The sequence below is a fragment of the Aegilops tauschii genome, chromosome 5 (genome assembly GCF_002575655.3).
Source record: "Aegilops tauschii subsp. strangulata cultivar AL8/78 chromosome 5, Aet v6.0, whole genome shotgun sequence".
NCBI classification, from domain to species: domain Eukaryota; kingdom Viridiplantae; phylum Streptophyta; class Magnoliopsida; order Poales; family Poaceae; genus Aegilops; species Aegilops tauschii.
In genome coordinates, this window is record NC_053039.3 from 542,775,836 (window position 1) to 542,792,108 (window position 16,273).

Sequence of the window (16,273 nt, forward strand, 5' to 3'; positions counted from 1 at the left end):
AACTAAGCATATTCCAGAATATAACCTTGAGAAATTCCTCGATATTGATCTAGAAGAAATTTTATGTATTGCGCGGTGAATTGCATTGAAAATCCTTATATTGCCAATTACATAAAGAAAAGAAAACAAATAGAAGATGAAGAGAATACTAATGAAAGGTAAGAGACTTCCCAATATCCTCCTATTATTTCTTATGATGAATCATGTAACGAGGAGGAGCCTTCTATTCAACCAATCTTATTAATAAGGAGCTCAAAAAAGAGGGTTAAACCCACACATGATGTGAAGAAGAAAAAGAAAAGACGGAGAAGCAAAGGTAGAGAGGTATCCCTCCCAAATGATGTTGCTCCTATTACTCATTGTGATGATGATAATTGCTATACTATTGGTGCTATCCATACTATTAATGATGAGAGTGATTATGCTTATGATATGAAAAGGGCCAAGCTTGGGGATGCTATGTTTGATGAGAATGACAAGTTTGAAAATATATTTGCTGCAATTAATGTTTGTCCCAAGCTTGGGGATGCTATGTTTAATGAAGATGATATTTTTAGCGTCCCAAGTTTTGATATGCAAATTTATTATGATGATAGCATGCCTCCTACTTATGATGATTATATTGATGAAAGCGGGTTTGGAAGAGTGTCAACTTTAGGAAGTAATGATCCCACTATTTTGGAGGATGATGAATCTTATTGTGATAATTATGAAAGTGGATTTGGAGAGGTCATGACTTTATTTAGTAATGATTCCACTATCTTGGAAGAGGTTTCAATTGATTATGATGAGAACAAAGTTGCTACTTATGATGATTATTGTGATGAAACTTATGCTATAAAAAGTAGTGATGATTATATTTATAAAACGTGTCATGATTACGAGTACCCTTTTTCTGAACATTACTCTTTTAATGTGGAAACAATTTATAGTATTCGAGTCTCTTATGATACTCCCACTATTCCAAAAGAGAAGAATTTTGCTTATGTGGAGAGTAATAAAATTTCTATGCTTGTAGATCATGAAAAGAATGCTTTATGTGATGGTTATATTGTTGAATTCATTCATGATGCTACTGAAAATTATTATGAGGGAGGAATATATGCTTGTAAGAATTGCAATAATATCAAGTTTCCTCTCTATGTGCTTAAAGTTTTGAAGTTATGCTTGTTTTGCCTTCCTATGCTAGTTGATTATTGTTCCCATAAGTTGTTTGCTCACAAAATCCCTATGCATAGGAAGTGGGTTAGACTTAAATGTGCTAGTAATATTCTTCATGATGCTCTCTTTATGTTTCAATTCTTATGTCTTATGTGAGCATCATTGAAATCACCATGCCTAGCTAGGGGCGTTAAACGTTAGCGCTTGTTGGGAGGCAACCCAATTTTATTTTTGTTCCTTGCTTTTTGTTCCTGTTTAGTAATAAATAAATCATCTAGCCTCTGTTTAGATTTGGTTTCATGTTTTAATTAGTGTTTGTGCCAAGTAAGACCTATAGGATCTTCTTGGATGATAATTATTTGATCTTGCTGAAAAAGACAGAAACTTTCTGCTCACGAAAACAATTGTTAAAAATCACCAGAAAGTGATAAAATACCGATTCCAATTGCAGTAGATCAATAATCAAATTATCTAGGCCTTTATATTTTGGTAGATTTTTCTGAGTTCCAGAAGTTTGCGTTTGATACAGATTACTACAGACTGTTCTGTTTTTGACAGATTCTGTTTTCTATGTGTTGTTTGCTTATTTTGATGAATCTATGAGTAGTATCGGAGGGTATGAACCATAGAGAAGTTGTAATACAGTAGATATAACACCACTATGAATTTAGAATGAGTTCACAACAGTACCTAAGTGGTGGTTTTATTTTCTTATACTAACGGAGCTTACGAGTTTTCTGTTGAGTTTGGTGTTGTGAAGTTTTCAAGTTTTGGGTAAAGATTCGATGGACTATGGAATAAGGAGTGGCAAGAGCCTAAGCTTGGGGATGCCCAAGGAACCCAAAGGCAATATTCAAGGACAACCAAGAGCCTAAGCTTAGGGATGCCCCGGAAGGCATCCCCTCTTTCGTCTTCGTTCATCGGTAACTTTACTTGGAGCTATATTTTTATTCACCACATGACATGTGTTTTGCTTGGAGAGTCAATTTATTTTGTTAGGATTTTCTTGCTGTTATTTAGAACAATGTTTTGCATCGTTTATTTCAATAAAAGCGGCATTGATAGCCTTTACTATGCCTTTTTTACAAGTCTTCATGTTGCTGTTTGAAAACAGAAAGTTTACCGCTGTTGCAAAAATTCCCTAGAAAATTAAGAATGTGATAAAATGTTGAAACCTTTTGCATAATAAGCTCTGATAAATCTACTACAATGGTAATTTTCTTTAATAATTTTTGGAGCTAGGTAAGTATGGATCTTGCTGCATTCTTTACAGACTGTCCTGTTTAGGCAGATTACTGTTATGTTTACATTGTTTGCAGATGTTCGCTTCTTTAATGATTTTATTTGAGGATAGGACTATTAAATATGCAGAGGCATTTAGTATGCAATGTTGAATAAGAATTTTAGTGATTTGCTACAGTAGAATATGATAAGGTTTTTGCATTGGTTTATACTAACTTATCTCACGAGTCCTTGTTGAGTTTTGTGTAGACACTTTGTTGCATGTTGAGGGATAGTTATATGATCTAATTATGTTATTATTGTTGAGAGAATTTGCACTAGTGAAAGTATGAACCCTAGGCCTTGTTTCCTAGCATTGCAATACCGTTTACGCTCACTTTTATCACTTGCTACCTTGCTGTTTTTATATTTTCAGATTACAAAAACCTATATCTACCATCCATATTGCACTTGTATCACCATCTCTTCGCCGAACTAGTGCACCTATACAATTTACCATTGTATTGGGTGTGTTGGGGACACAAGCGACTCTTTGTTATTTGGTTGCAGGGTTGTTTGAGAGAGACCATCTTCAACCTACGCCTCCCACGGATTGATAAACCTTAGGCCATCCACTTGAGGGAAATTTGCTACTATCCTACAAACCTCTACACTTGGAGGCCCAACAACGTCTACAAGAAGAAGTAGACATCACCTATTGGATGGAGACCGGCGGCTTAATGGCCGACGAGGTATGCGGTTTAATAGGACCGCTTTGTACTTTAGCTGAGGTAATCATAGTATGATCCTCTGCCCGGAGGGAGCGCTTCTTATGCTCCCATGTAGAGGTGTGTGTCACGTATACCATATTCACTGTTCTTACTTCGGGGGGAAATTGCTTCTGACCCCCGGTATTTGGTTGGTGAGTCTCTTCGTCGTCGCTATCACCGGGCGGTTTCTTCCCCTTGTGTTCGGCGTTGAGCTTGCCGGCCTGTTTGAAGACCCAACAGCTTCTGTTGGTGTGATTAGCTGGTTTATCGAGGTTGCCATGAATCTGGCAGGGCCGATCCAATATCTTGTCTAGATTGGATGATCCGTCTCTGTTTGTCTTGAATGGCTTTTTCCGTTGACCGGGTTTGGGGCCGCTGAATCCGGGGTTGACCTTTGTGTCGTTCGTTCTTTCATTATCATTGCGACATTTGTGTTTACTGCGTTGTGGCTTGTCGTTGCCGTCTCGGACTTCAGAAGTGTCCGGATTGCTGGCGCTGTTGCTTCTCCGAGCGATCCAGCTGTCTTCTCCTGCGCAAAAGCGGGTCATTAGAGCGGTAAGGGCTGACATGGATTTTGGTTTTTCTTGACCGAGGTGGCGGGCGAGCCACTCGCCCCGGACGCTGTGTTTAAAGGCCGCTAGGGCTTCCGCGTCCGGACAGTCGATGATTTGGTTCTTTTTAACTAAGATTCTAAGAACCTAGTCCAGAGCTTCCTTGCTGATTCTCCGAGCTGCTGGACGATGTGACTTAAGTCATCGGCATCTGGTGGCCGGACATATGTACCTTGGAAGTTGTCGCGGAAGGCGTCTTCCAAATCCTCCCAACTGCCAATAGAGTTTTCAGGCAGACTGTTTAACCAGTGCCGAGCTGGCCCTTTGAGTTTTAGTGGGAGGTATTTGATGGCATGAAGGTCATCTCCGCGGGCCATATGGGTATGGAGAAGGAAATCCTCGATCCATACCGCGGGATCAGTTGTTCCGTCATATGATTCGATATTCATGGGTTTAAACTCGTCTGGGAATTCGTGCTCCATTACTTCGTCTGTGAAGCAAAGAGGATGTGCGGCACCTCTATATCGGGCCACATTGCAACGTAGCTCCGATGGAGTCCGTCTGCGGTTTTCGGCCCGGGCGTGACTAGGCTTGTCACGTCCGAGTAGATAGTCATCACCGCGTGTCGGGGCACGCCCTCGTGATCCGTAGATCGATCTGGTATGTCCTGCTCTACTGTCCAGGTCCTGCCAAAGGTCATATGTATAACCCCGAGCTGTTTTATCTCTGCCTTTACGGTGAGGTGGGGCGGGCTGGTGTTCGGCTTGAGTTGCCGCTTTGTCCCGACCACGTGGTGGTCGGCTAGCCACATTGTGCGATGATGGTATGGGCTCCGGCGCCTCATCATCGAACTGAGGTAGCAATTTGGGCTTCGGGTAACTTTTGGCTGGGCGATTGAGGCCGTGTTCCTCGGCAGCCAGGACCTCGGTCCATCTATCGTTGAGCAGGTCTTGATCAGCTTGAAGCTGCTGCTGCTTCTTTTTCAGGCTCCTTGCAGTGGCTATTAGCCAGCGCTTAAAGCGCTCCTGCTCGAGAGGTTCCTCAGGCACGATAAAATCCTCGTTGCCAAGGCTCACCTTGTCCTCGGAGAGTGGAAGATAATTACTGTCCTCCGAGTGGTCGTTTATGGCTTGTTCATCAGGGCTAACTTGCCCATTTTCCCGTTCCTCCTGTTCGGAAGTTATCTCAACGGGGTCTTCATTATCTTCGGCATCGTCCGGAGTATTGTTTTCTCCCGTGCCGGTATTGCTGTCTTTTCCATGACGTGACTTAGAGCGGCGCCGCTGACGCCGGCGCGTTGGTTGTACCTCAGGAGATTTATCCTCGATTGGATCTTCTTTGTCATCGTCGTTAGTTCTTTTAGGTGTATCCACCATGTACACATCGTAAGAAGAGGTGGCCGTCCAGCGTCCGGTAAACGGCGGGTTTTGGCCCTGCTCCTCATTGGCATCGTCGTCTATACCGTCGATGTCTTCGGAGCCGTAATCGAGTATGTCGATTAAGTCTTCGACAGTGGCTATGAAGTGGGCGGTGGGTGGGAAGCGAAATTCTCCGTCATCAGCCTCCAGTTCGAACCGGATATAATCCGGTTGTGAGCCCCCCGCTAAGGATAGTGCTTTTAACGAGTTTAACACGTCGCCCAAAGGCGAGTGCCAAAAAATGTCCGCGGAGCTGAATTCAACGATCGATGACTGATCGAGCTCGACGCACGTGGACGCACATAGTTCGGAACTTGTAGCCAGAAACGAGTCCGAGGCTCCGGTGACACAGATTCCACTCGAGGCTGGGTCTGTGTGCGGCTCTGACGCCGCTGAGACTGCGGCATCCATGGCGGGGTTGAGCTTCCCGTTTTCGGATGGCGCGATCTGCTCCGGATCTAAGGCCAGAGCAGCTACAGGTGCTATCTCCTGGGCATGGTCCGATGACAGATTTAAGTCATGTTCATCGTGGTGATGGGGAGCGGCTGCCATGGTCTCGAATTCGTCGAAGATCAAGTCTCCGCGGATATCCGTGACATAGTTCAAGCTCTTGAATCTGACATGACGGCCAGGGGCGTAGCTATCGATCTGCTCCAGATGGCCAAGCGAGTTGGCCCGCAGTGCGAAGCCACCGAACACGAAGATCCGTCCGAGGAGGAAGACTTCTCCTTTGACAACATTGTTGTAGATGATTGAAGGGGCCATCAAACCTTTTGAGGACGGCACAGTGGAACTCTCAATGAAAGCACCAATGTCGGTGCCAAAACCGGCGGATCTCGGGTAGGGGGTCCCGAACTGTGCGTCTAAGGTCGATGGTAACAGGAGACAGGGGACACAATGTTTACCCAGGTTCGGGCCCTCTCTATGGAGGTAATACCTGAAGGAAATATGCCCTAGAGGCAATAATAAAGTTATTATTTATTTCCTTATTTCATGATAAATGTTTATTATTCATGCTAGAATTGTATTAACCGGAAACATAATACCTGTGTGAATACATAGACAAACAGAGTGTCACTAGTATGCCTCTACTTGACTAGCTCGTTGATCAAAGATGGTTATGTTTCCTAGCCATAGACATGAGTTGTCATTTGATTAACGGGATCACATTATTAGGAGAATGATGTGATTGACTTGACCCATTCCGTTAGCTTAGCACTTGATCGTTTAGTATGTTGCTATTGCTTTCTTCATGACTTATACATGTTCCTATGACTATGAGATTATGCAACTCCCGTTTGTCGGAGGAACACTTTGTGTGCTACCAAACGTCACAACGTAACTGGGTGATTATAAAGGTGCTCTACAGGTGTCTCCGAAGGTACTTGTTGGGTTGGCGTATTTCGAGATTAGGATTTGTCACTCCGATTGTCGGAGAGGTATCTCTGGGCCCTCTCGGTAATGCACATCACTTAAGCCTTGCAAGCATTGCAACTAAAGAGTTTGTTGCAAGATGATGTATTACGGAACGAGTAAAGAGACTTGTCGGTAACGAGATTGAACTAGGTATTGAGATACCGACGATCGAATCTCGGGCAAGTAACATACTGATGACAAAGGGAACAACGTATGTTGTTATGCGGTCTGACCGATAAAGATCTTCGTAAAATATGTGGGAGCCAATATGAGCATCCAGGTTCCGCTATTGGTTATTGACCGGAGACGTGTCTCGGTCATGTCTACATAGTTCTCGAACCCGTAGGGTCCGCACGCTTAACGTTACGATGATAGTTATATTATGAGTTTATATGTTTTGATGTACCGAAGGTTGTTCGGGGTCCCGGATGTGATCACGGACATGACGAGGAGTCTCGAAATGGTCGAGACATAAAGATTGATATATTGGACGACTATATTCGGACACCGAAAATGTTCCGGGTGATTTCGGAGAAAACCGGAGTGCCGGAGGGTTACCGGAACCCCCCCCCCCCCCCCCGGAGAAGTAATGGGCCTTATGGGCCTTATTGGAGAGAGAGAGGGGCAGCCAGGAGGGGCCGCGCGCCGCCTCCCCCTCTGGTCCGAATTGGACTAGGAGAGGGGGGGCGGCACCCCCCTTTCCTTCTCCCTCTCCCCCTTCCTTTCCCCCTCCTAGTAGGAGTAGGGAAGAGGGGAGTCCTACTCCTACTAGGAGGAGGACTCCTCCTCCTGGCGCGCCAACAAGGGCCGGCCGGCCTCCCCTTGCTCCTTTATATACGGGGGCAGGGGGCACCCCATAGACACAACAATTGATCTATTGATCTCTTAGCCGTGTGCGGTGCCCCCTCCACCATATTACACCTCGATAATATCGTAGCGGTGCTTAGGCGAAGCCCTGCGTCGGTAGAACATCATCATCGTCACCACGCCGTCGTGCTGACGAAACTCTCCCTCAACACTCGGCTGGATCGGAGTTCGAGGGACGTCATCGAGCTGAACGTATGCTGAACTCGGAGGTGCCGTACGTTCGGTACTTGATCGGTCGGATCATGAAGACGTACGACTACATCAACCGCATTGTGTTAACGCTTCCGCTTTCGGTCTACGAGGGTACGTGGACAACACTCTCCCCTCTCGTTGCTATGCATCACCATGATCTTGCGTGTTCGTAGGAATTTTTTTGAAATTACTACGTTCCCCAACATTGGCATCCGAGCCTTGTTTTATGCGTTGATGTTATGCACGAGTAGAACACAAGTGGGTTGTGGGCGATATAAGTCATACTGCTTACCAGCATGTCATACTTTGGTTCGACGGTATTGTGAGATGAAGCGGCCCGGACCGACATTACGCGTACGCTTACGCGAGACTGGTTTCACCGTTGCGAGCACTCGTTGCTTAAAGGTGACCGGCGGGTGTCTGTCTCTCTCACTTTAGTTGAACCGAGTGTGGCTACGCCCGGTCCTTGCGAAGGTTAAAACAGCACCAACTTGACAAACTATCATTGTGGTTTTGATGCGTAGGTAAGAACGGTTCTTGCTAAGCCCGTAGCAGCCACGTAAAACTTGCAACAACAAAGTAGAGGACGTCTAACTTGTTTTTGCAGGGCATGTTGTGATGTGATATGGTCAAGACATGATACTGAATTTTATTGTATGAGATGATCATGTTTTGTAACCGAGTTATAGGCAACTGGCAGGAGCCATATGGTTGTCACTTTATTGTATGCAATGCAATCGCCATGTAATTGTTTTACTTTATCACTAAGCGATAGCGATAGTCGTAGAAGCAATAGTTGGTGAGACGACAATGATGCTTCGATGGAGATCAAGGTGTCACGCCGATGACGATGGTGATCATGACGGTGCTTCGGAGATGGAGATCACAAGCACAAGATGATGATGGCCATATCATATCACTTATATTGATTGCATGTGATGTTTATCTTTTATGCATCTTATCTTGCTTTGATTGACGGTAGCATTATAAGATGATCCTTCACTAAATTATCAAAGTATAAGTGTTCTCCCTGACTATGCACCGTTGCGAAAGTTCTTCGTGCTGAGACACCACGTGATGATCGGGTGTGATAGGCTCTACGTTCAAATACAACGGGTGCAAAACAGTTGCACACGCGGAATACTCAGGTTAAACTTGACGAGCCTAGCATATAACAGATATGGCCTCGGAACACGGAGACCGAAAGGTCGAGCGTGAATCATATAGTAGATATGATCAACATAGTGATGTTCACCGTTGAAACTACTCCATCTCACGTGATGATCGGACATGGTTTAGTTGATATGGATCACGTGATCACTTAGAGGATTAGAGGGATGTCTATCTAAGTGGGAGTTCTTAAGTAATATGATTAATTGAACTTGAATTTATCATGAACTTAGTACCTGATAGTATTTTGCTTGTCTATGTTAATTGTAGATAGATGGCCCGTGCTGTTGTTCCGTTGAATTTTAATGCGTTCCTTGAGAAAGCAAAGTTGAAAGATGATGGTAGCAATTACACGGACTGGGTCCGTAACTTGAGGATTATCCTCATTGCTGCACAGAAGAATTACGTCCTGGGAGCACCGCTGGGTGCCAGGCCTGCTGCAGGAGCAACACCAGATGTTATGAACGTCTGGCAGAGCAAAGCTGATGACTACTCGATAGTTCAGTGTGCCATGCTTTACGGGTTAGAACCGGGTCTTCAACGACGTTTTGAACGTCATGGAGCATATGAGATGTTCCAGGAGTTGAAGTTAATATTTCAAGCAAATGCCCGGATTGAGAGATATGAAGTCTCCAATAAGTTCTACAACTGCAAGATGGAAGAGAATAGTTCTGTCAGTGAGCATATACTCAAAATGTCTGGGTATAACAATCACTTGATTCAACTGGGAGTTAATCTTCCGGATGATAGCGTCATTGACAGAATTCTTCAATCACTGCCACCAAGCTACAAGAGCTTCGTGATGAACTATAATATGCAAGGGATGGATAAGACGATTCCCGAGCTCTTCGCAATGCTAAAGGCTGCAGAGGTAGAAATCAAAAAGGAGCATCAAATGTTGATGGTTAATAAGACCACTAGTTTCAAGAAAAAGGGTAAAGGGAAGAAGAAGGGGAACTTCAAGAACAACAACAAACAAGTTGATGCTCAGGAGAAGAAACCCAAGTCTGGAACTAAGCCTGAGACTGAGTGCTTCTACTGCAAGCAGACTGGTCACTGGAAGCGGAACTGCCCCAAGTATTTGGCGGATAAGAAGGATGGCAAGGTGAACAAAGGTATATGTGATATACATGTTATTGATGTGTACCTTACTAATGCTCGCAGTAGCACCTGGGTATTTGATACTGGTTCTGTTGCTAATATTTGCAACTCGAAACAGGGGCTACGGATTAAGCGAAGATTGGCTAAGGACGAGGTGACGATGCGCGTGGGAAATGGTTCCAAAGTCGATGTGATCGCGGTCGGCACGCTACCTCTACATCTACCTCCGGGATTAGTTTTAGACCTAAATAATTGTTATTTGGTGCCAGCGTTAAGCATGAACATTATATCTGGATCTTGTTTGATGCGAGACGGTTATTCATTTAAATCAGAGAATAATGGTTGTTCTATTTATATGAGTAATATCTTTTATGGTCATGCACCCTTGAAGAGTGGTCTATTTTTGTTGAATCTCGATAGTAGTGATACACATATTCATAATATTGAAGCCAAAAGATGCAGAGTTGATAATGATAGTGCAACTTATTTGTGGCACTGCCGTTTAGGTCATATCGGTGTAAAGCGCATGAAGAAACTCCATATTGATGGACTTTTGGAACCACTTGATTATGAATCACTTGGTACTTGCGAACCGTGCCTCATGGGCAAGATGACTAAAACACCGTTCTCCGGAACTATGGAGAGAGCAACAGATTTGTTGGAAATCATACATACAGATGTATGTGGTCCGATGAATATTGAGGCTCGTGGCGGATATCGTTATTTTCTCACCTTTACAGATGATTTGAGCAGATATGGGTATATCTACTTAATGAAACATAAGTCTGAAACATTTGAAAGGTTCAAAGAATTTCAGAGTGAAGTTGAAAATCATTGTAATAAGAAAATAAAGTTTCTACGATCAGATCATGGAGGAGAATATTTGAGTTACGAGTTTGGTCTACATTTGAAACAATGCGGAATAGTTTCGCAACTCACGCCACCCGGAACACCACAACGTAATGGTGTGTCCGAACACCGTAATCACACTTTACTAGATATGGTGCGATCTATGATGTCTCTTACTGATTTACCGCTATCGTTTTGGGGTTATGCTTTAGAGACGGCTGCATTCACGTTAAATAGGGCACCATCAAAATCCGTTGAGACGACGCCTTATGAACTGTGGTTTGGCAAGAAACCAAAGTTGTCGTTTCTTAAAGTTTGGGGCTGCGATGCTTATGTGAAAAAACTTCAACCTGATAAGCTCGAACCCAAATCGGAGAAATGTGTCTTCATAGGATACCCAAAGGAGACTATTGGGTACACCTTCTATCACAGATCCGAAGGATAAACTTTTGTTGCTAAATTCGGAAATTTTCTGGAGAAGGAGTTTCTCTCGAAAGAAATGAGTGGGAGGAGAGTAGAACTTGATGAGGTAACTGTACCTGCTCCCTTATTGGAAAGTAGTTCATCACAGAAACCAGTTTCTGTGACACCTACGCTAATTAGTGAGTAAGTTAATGATGATGATCATGAAACTTCAGATCAAGTTATTACTGAACCTCGTAGATCAACCAGAGTAAGATCCGCACCAGAGTGGTACAGTAATCCTGTTCTGGAGGTTATGTTACTAGACCATGACGAACCTACGAACTATGAAGAAGCGATGGTGAGCCCAAATTCCGCAAAATGGCTTGAGGCCATGAAATCCGAGATGGGATCCATGTATGAGAACAAAGTATGGACTTTGGTTGACTTGCCCGATGATCGGCAAGCCATTGAAAATAAATGGATCTTCAAGAAGAAGACTGATGCTGACGGTAATGTTACTGTCTATAAAGCTCGACTTGTTGCGAAAGGTTTTCGACAAGTTCAAGGGATTGACTACGATGAGACCTTCTCACCCGTAGCGATGCTTAAGTCTGTCCGAATCATGTTAGCAATTGCCGCATTTTATGATTATGAAAATTGGCAAATGGATGTCAAAACTGCATTCCTGAATGGATTTCTGGAAGAAGAGTTGTATATGATGCAACCGGAAGGTTTTGTCGATCCAAAGGAAGCTAACAAAGTGTGCAAGCTCCAGCGATCCATTTATGGACTGGTGCAAGCCTCTCGGAGTTGGAATAAACGCTTTGATAGTGTGATCAAAGCATTTGGTTTTATACAGACTTTTGGAGAAGCCTGTATTTACAAGAAAGTGAGTGGGAGCTCTGTAGCATTTATGATATTATATGTGGATGACATATTGCTGATTGGAAATGATATAGAATTTCTAGATAGCATAAAGGGATACTTGAATGAGAGTTTTTCAATGAAAGACCTCGGTGAAGCTGCGTATATATTGGGCATCAAGATTTATAGAGATAGATCAAGACGCTTAATTGGACTTTCACAAAGCACATACCTTGACAAAGTTTTGAAAAAGTTCAAAATGGATCAAGCAAAGAAAGGGTTCTTGCCTGTGTTACAAGGTGTGAAATTGAGTAAGACTCAATGCCCGACCACTGCAGAAGATAGAGAGAAGATGAAAGATGTTCCCTATGCTTCAGCCATAGGCTCTATCATGTATGCAATGCTGTGTACCAGACCTGATGTATGCCTTGTTATAAGTCTAGCAGGAAGGTACCAAAGTAATCCAGGAGTGGATCACTGGACAACGGTCAAGAACATCCTGAAATACCTGAAAAGGACTAAGGATATGTTTCTCATTTATGGAGGTGACAAAGAGCTCATCGTAAATGGTTACGTCGATGCAAGCTTTGACACTGATCCGGACGATTCTAAATCGCAAACCGGATACGTGTTTACATTGAACGGTGGAGCTGTCAGTTGGTGCAGTTCTAAACAAAGCATCGTGGCGGGATCTACGTGTGAAGCAGAGTACATAGCTGCTTCGGAAGCAGCAAATGAAGGAGTCTGGATGAAGGAGTTCATATCCGATCTAGGTGTCATATCTAGTGCATCGGGTCCAATGAAAATCTTTTGTGACAATACTGGTGCAATTGCCTTAGCAAAGGAATCCAGATTTCACAAGAGAACCAAGCACATCAAAAGACGCTTCAATTCCATCCGGGATTTAGTCCAGGTGGGAGACATAGAAATTTGCAAGATACATACGGATCTGAATGTTGCAGACCCGTTGACTAAGCCTCTTCCACGAGCAAAACATGATCAGCACCAAGGCTCCATGGGTGTAAGAATCATTACTGTGTAATCTAGATTATTGACTCTAGTGCAAGTGGGAGACTGAAGGAAATATGCCCTAGAGGCAATAATAAAGTTATTATTTATTTCCTTATTTCATGATAAATGTTTATTATTCATGCTAGAATTGTATTAACCGGAAACATAATACCTGTGTGAATACATAGACAAACAGAGTGTCACTAGTATGCCTCTACTTGACTAGCTCGTTGATCAAAGATGGTTATGTTTCCTAGCCATAGACATGAGTTGTCATTTGATTAACGGGATCACATTATTAGGAGAATGATGTGATTGACTTGACCCATTCCGTTAGCTTAGCACTTGGTCGTTTAGTATGTTGCTATTGCTTTCTTCATGACTTATACATGTTCCTATGACTATGAGATTATGCAACTCCCGTTTACCGGCGGAACACTTTGTGTGCTACCAAACGTCACAACGTAACTGGGTGATTATAAAGGTGCTCTACAGGTGTCTCCGAAGGTACTTGTTGGGTTGGCGTATTTCGAGATTAGGATTTGTCACTCCGATTGTCGGAGAGGTATCTCTGGGCCCTCTCGGTAATGCACATCACTTAAGCCTTGCAAGCATTGCAACTAAAGAGTTTGTTGCAAGATGATGTATTACGGAAGGAGTAAAGAGACTTGCCGGTAACGAGATTGAACTAGGTATTGAGATACCGATGATCGAATCTCGGGCAAGTAACATACCGATGACAAAGGGAACAACGTATGTTGTTATGCGGTCTGACCGATAAAGATCTTCGTAGAATATGTGGGAGCCAATATGAGCATCCAGGTTCCGCTATTGGTTATTGACCGGAGACGTGTCTCGGTCATGTCTACATAGTTCTCGAACCCGTAGGGTCCGCACGCTTAACGTTACGATGACAGTTATATTATGAGTTTATATGTTTTGATGTACCGAAGGTTGTTCGGAGTCCCGGATGTGATCACGGACATGACGAGGAGTCTCGAAATGGTCGAGACATAAAGATTGATATATTGGACGACTATATTCGGACACCGGAAATGTTCCGGGTGATTTCGGAGAAAACCGGAGTGCCGGAGGGTTACCGGAACCCCCCCGGGAGAAGTAATGGGCCTTATGGGCCTTAGTGGAGAGAGAGAGGGGCAGCCAGGAGGGGCCGCGCGCCTCCTCCCCCTCTGGTCCGAATTGGACTAGGAGAGGGGGGGCGGCGCCCCCCTTTCCTTCTCCCTCTCCCCCTTCCTTTCCCCCTCCTAGTAGGAGTAGGAAAGAGGGGAGTCCTACTCCTACTAGGAGGAGGACTCCTCCTCCTGGCGCGCCAACAAGGGCCGGCCGGCCTCCCCCTTGCTCCTTTATATACGGGGGCAGGGGGCACCCCATAGACACAACAATTGATCTATTGATCTCTTAGCCGTGTGCGGTGCCCCCCTCCACCATATTACACCTCGATAATATCGTAGCGGTGCTTAGGCGAAGCCCTGCGTCGGTAGAACATCATCATCGTCACCACGCCGTCGTGCTGACGAAACTCTCCCTCAACACTCGGCTGGATCGGAGTTCGAGGGACGTCATCGAGCTGAACGTGTGCTGAACTCGGAGGTGCCGTACGTTCGGTACTTGATCGGTCGGATCGTGAAGACGTACGACTACATCAACCGCGTTGTGTTAACGCTTCGGCTTTCGGTCTACGAGGGTACGTGGACAACACTCTCCCCTCTCGTTGCTATGCATCACCATGATCTTGCGTGTTCGTAGGAAATTTTTTGAAATTACTACGTTCCCCAACAATACCCTACTTCCTGCTTGATTGATCTTGATGAATATGAGTATTACAAGAGTTGATCTACCACGAGATCGTAATGGCTAAAACCCTACAGTCTAGCCTGTATGACTACGATTATGATTGTCCTCTACGGACCTAGCCCTCCGGTATATATAGAGACCGAAGGGATCTAGGGTTACACAAAGTCGGTTACAGAGAAGAGAATCTTCATATTAGGTCATCAAGCTTGCCTTCCACGCCAAGGAGAGTCCCATCCGGACACGGGTAGAGTCTTCGGTCTTTGTATCTTCACAGCCCAACAGTCCGGCTCATGGCTAACAGGCCGGACGCCCGAGGCCCCCTTAGTCCTGGACTCCCTCACCGGCCCAATAAGAGGAGAGATGGGGAGTATCCGCTAGGTCGCTAACGTGCCAAATAGGAGTGGCCGGTACCCAGGCCTCCAACCGAACATGCGGTTATATGATGTTGTTGTTGACGAGAGAGCAACTAATCAAGGAGTACTCCTTCGGGAGCCCCGCAAGGGTCACTTGGGATTAATTGGGAGTGCCTCAAGTGGCGCACTCTTAGCCGCCGCCACGTGTCGCACTATCGGCGCTCCCTTCGGTTTTTTTTCTATACGTGTTTTCAGCTTTTAGATGATTTTTTTTGGGTTTTTCTCGGCTTTCCTCAGTATCTGGACCAAAACAAATTTCGGAAAAAAGCACAAAAAATGCGTTTCCTTTTTTTTCCTTCTGCGGAAGACACGGATTTGTTTCGGTGAGAGGCATGGCCGTGCCTCTTGGAAAAGAAAAATGTGTGTGTTTTTTCATTCCGCAAGAGGCACAGATTTACTTCTCATGGAGGCACAGATTTGCTTCCGTGAGAAGCACAGTCGTGCCTCACAAAAAAGAAATGAAAACATGTTTTCTTTTTTTCCTTCCACGAGTGGCAGGGATTTGCTTCCATGATCGTACCTCTGAGAAAACAAAAAAGATGCATTTTTTCGTTCCACGAGAGACACGGATTTACTTCTCATGAAGACATGGATTTGCTTCTGTGAGAGGCACAATCATGCCTCACAGAAAAAGTAGTGAAAAAATGTTTTCTTTTTTCTTTTTTTCTTTTGCGATAGGCAGGGATTTGCTTCCATGATCGTGCCTCTCGAAAAAATACGTTTATTTTTTCATTCTACGAGAGACACAGATTTACTTCTCGTGAAGACACGGATTTGCTTCCGCGAGAGGTACAGTCGTGCCTTGCGGAAAAGGAAAAAATATGTTTTTTTAATCTTTTTTGCCTTCCGTGAAAGGCACATACTTACTTCTTATGGAGGTACGGATTTACTTTTCATGGAGGCACGGTTCGTGACTTTTGGAAAGGAAAAAACGCGTGCCTCTTTGAAAATGGAAAAAAGTGCTCCCAGTTTCTTTTTTTTATGGAAAAAAAGTTCGTTGAAATCTATTAACATGGAACCAAGTTTTAAAGATCTCGACGCAAGGAATC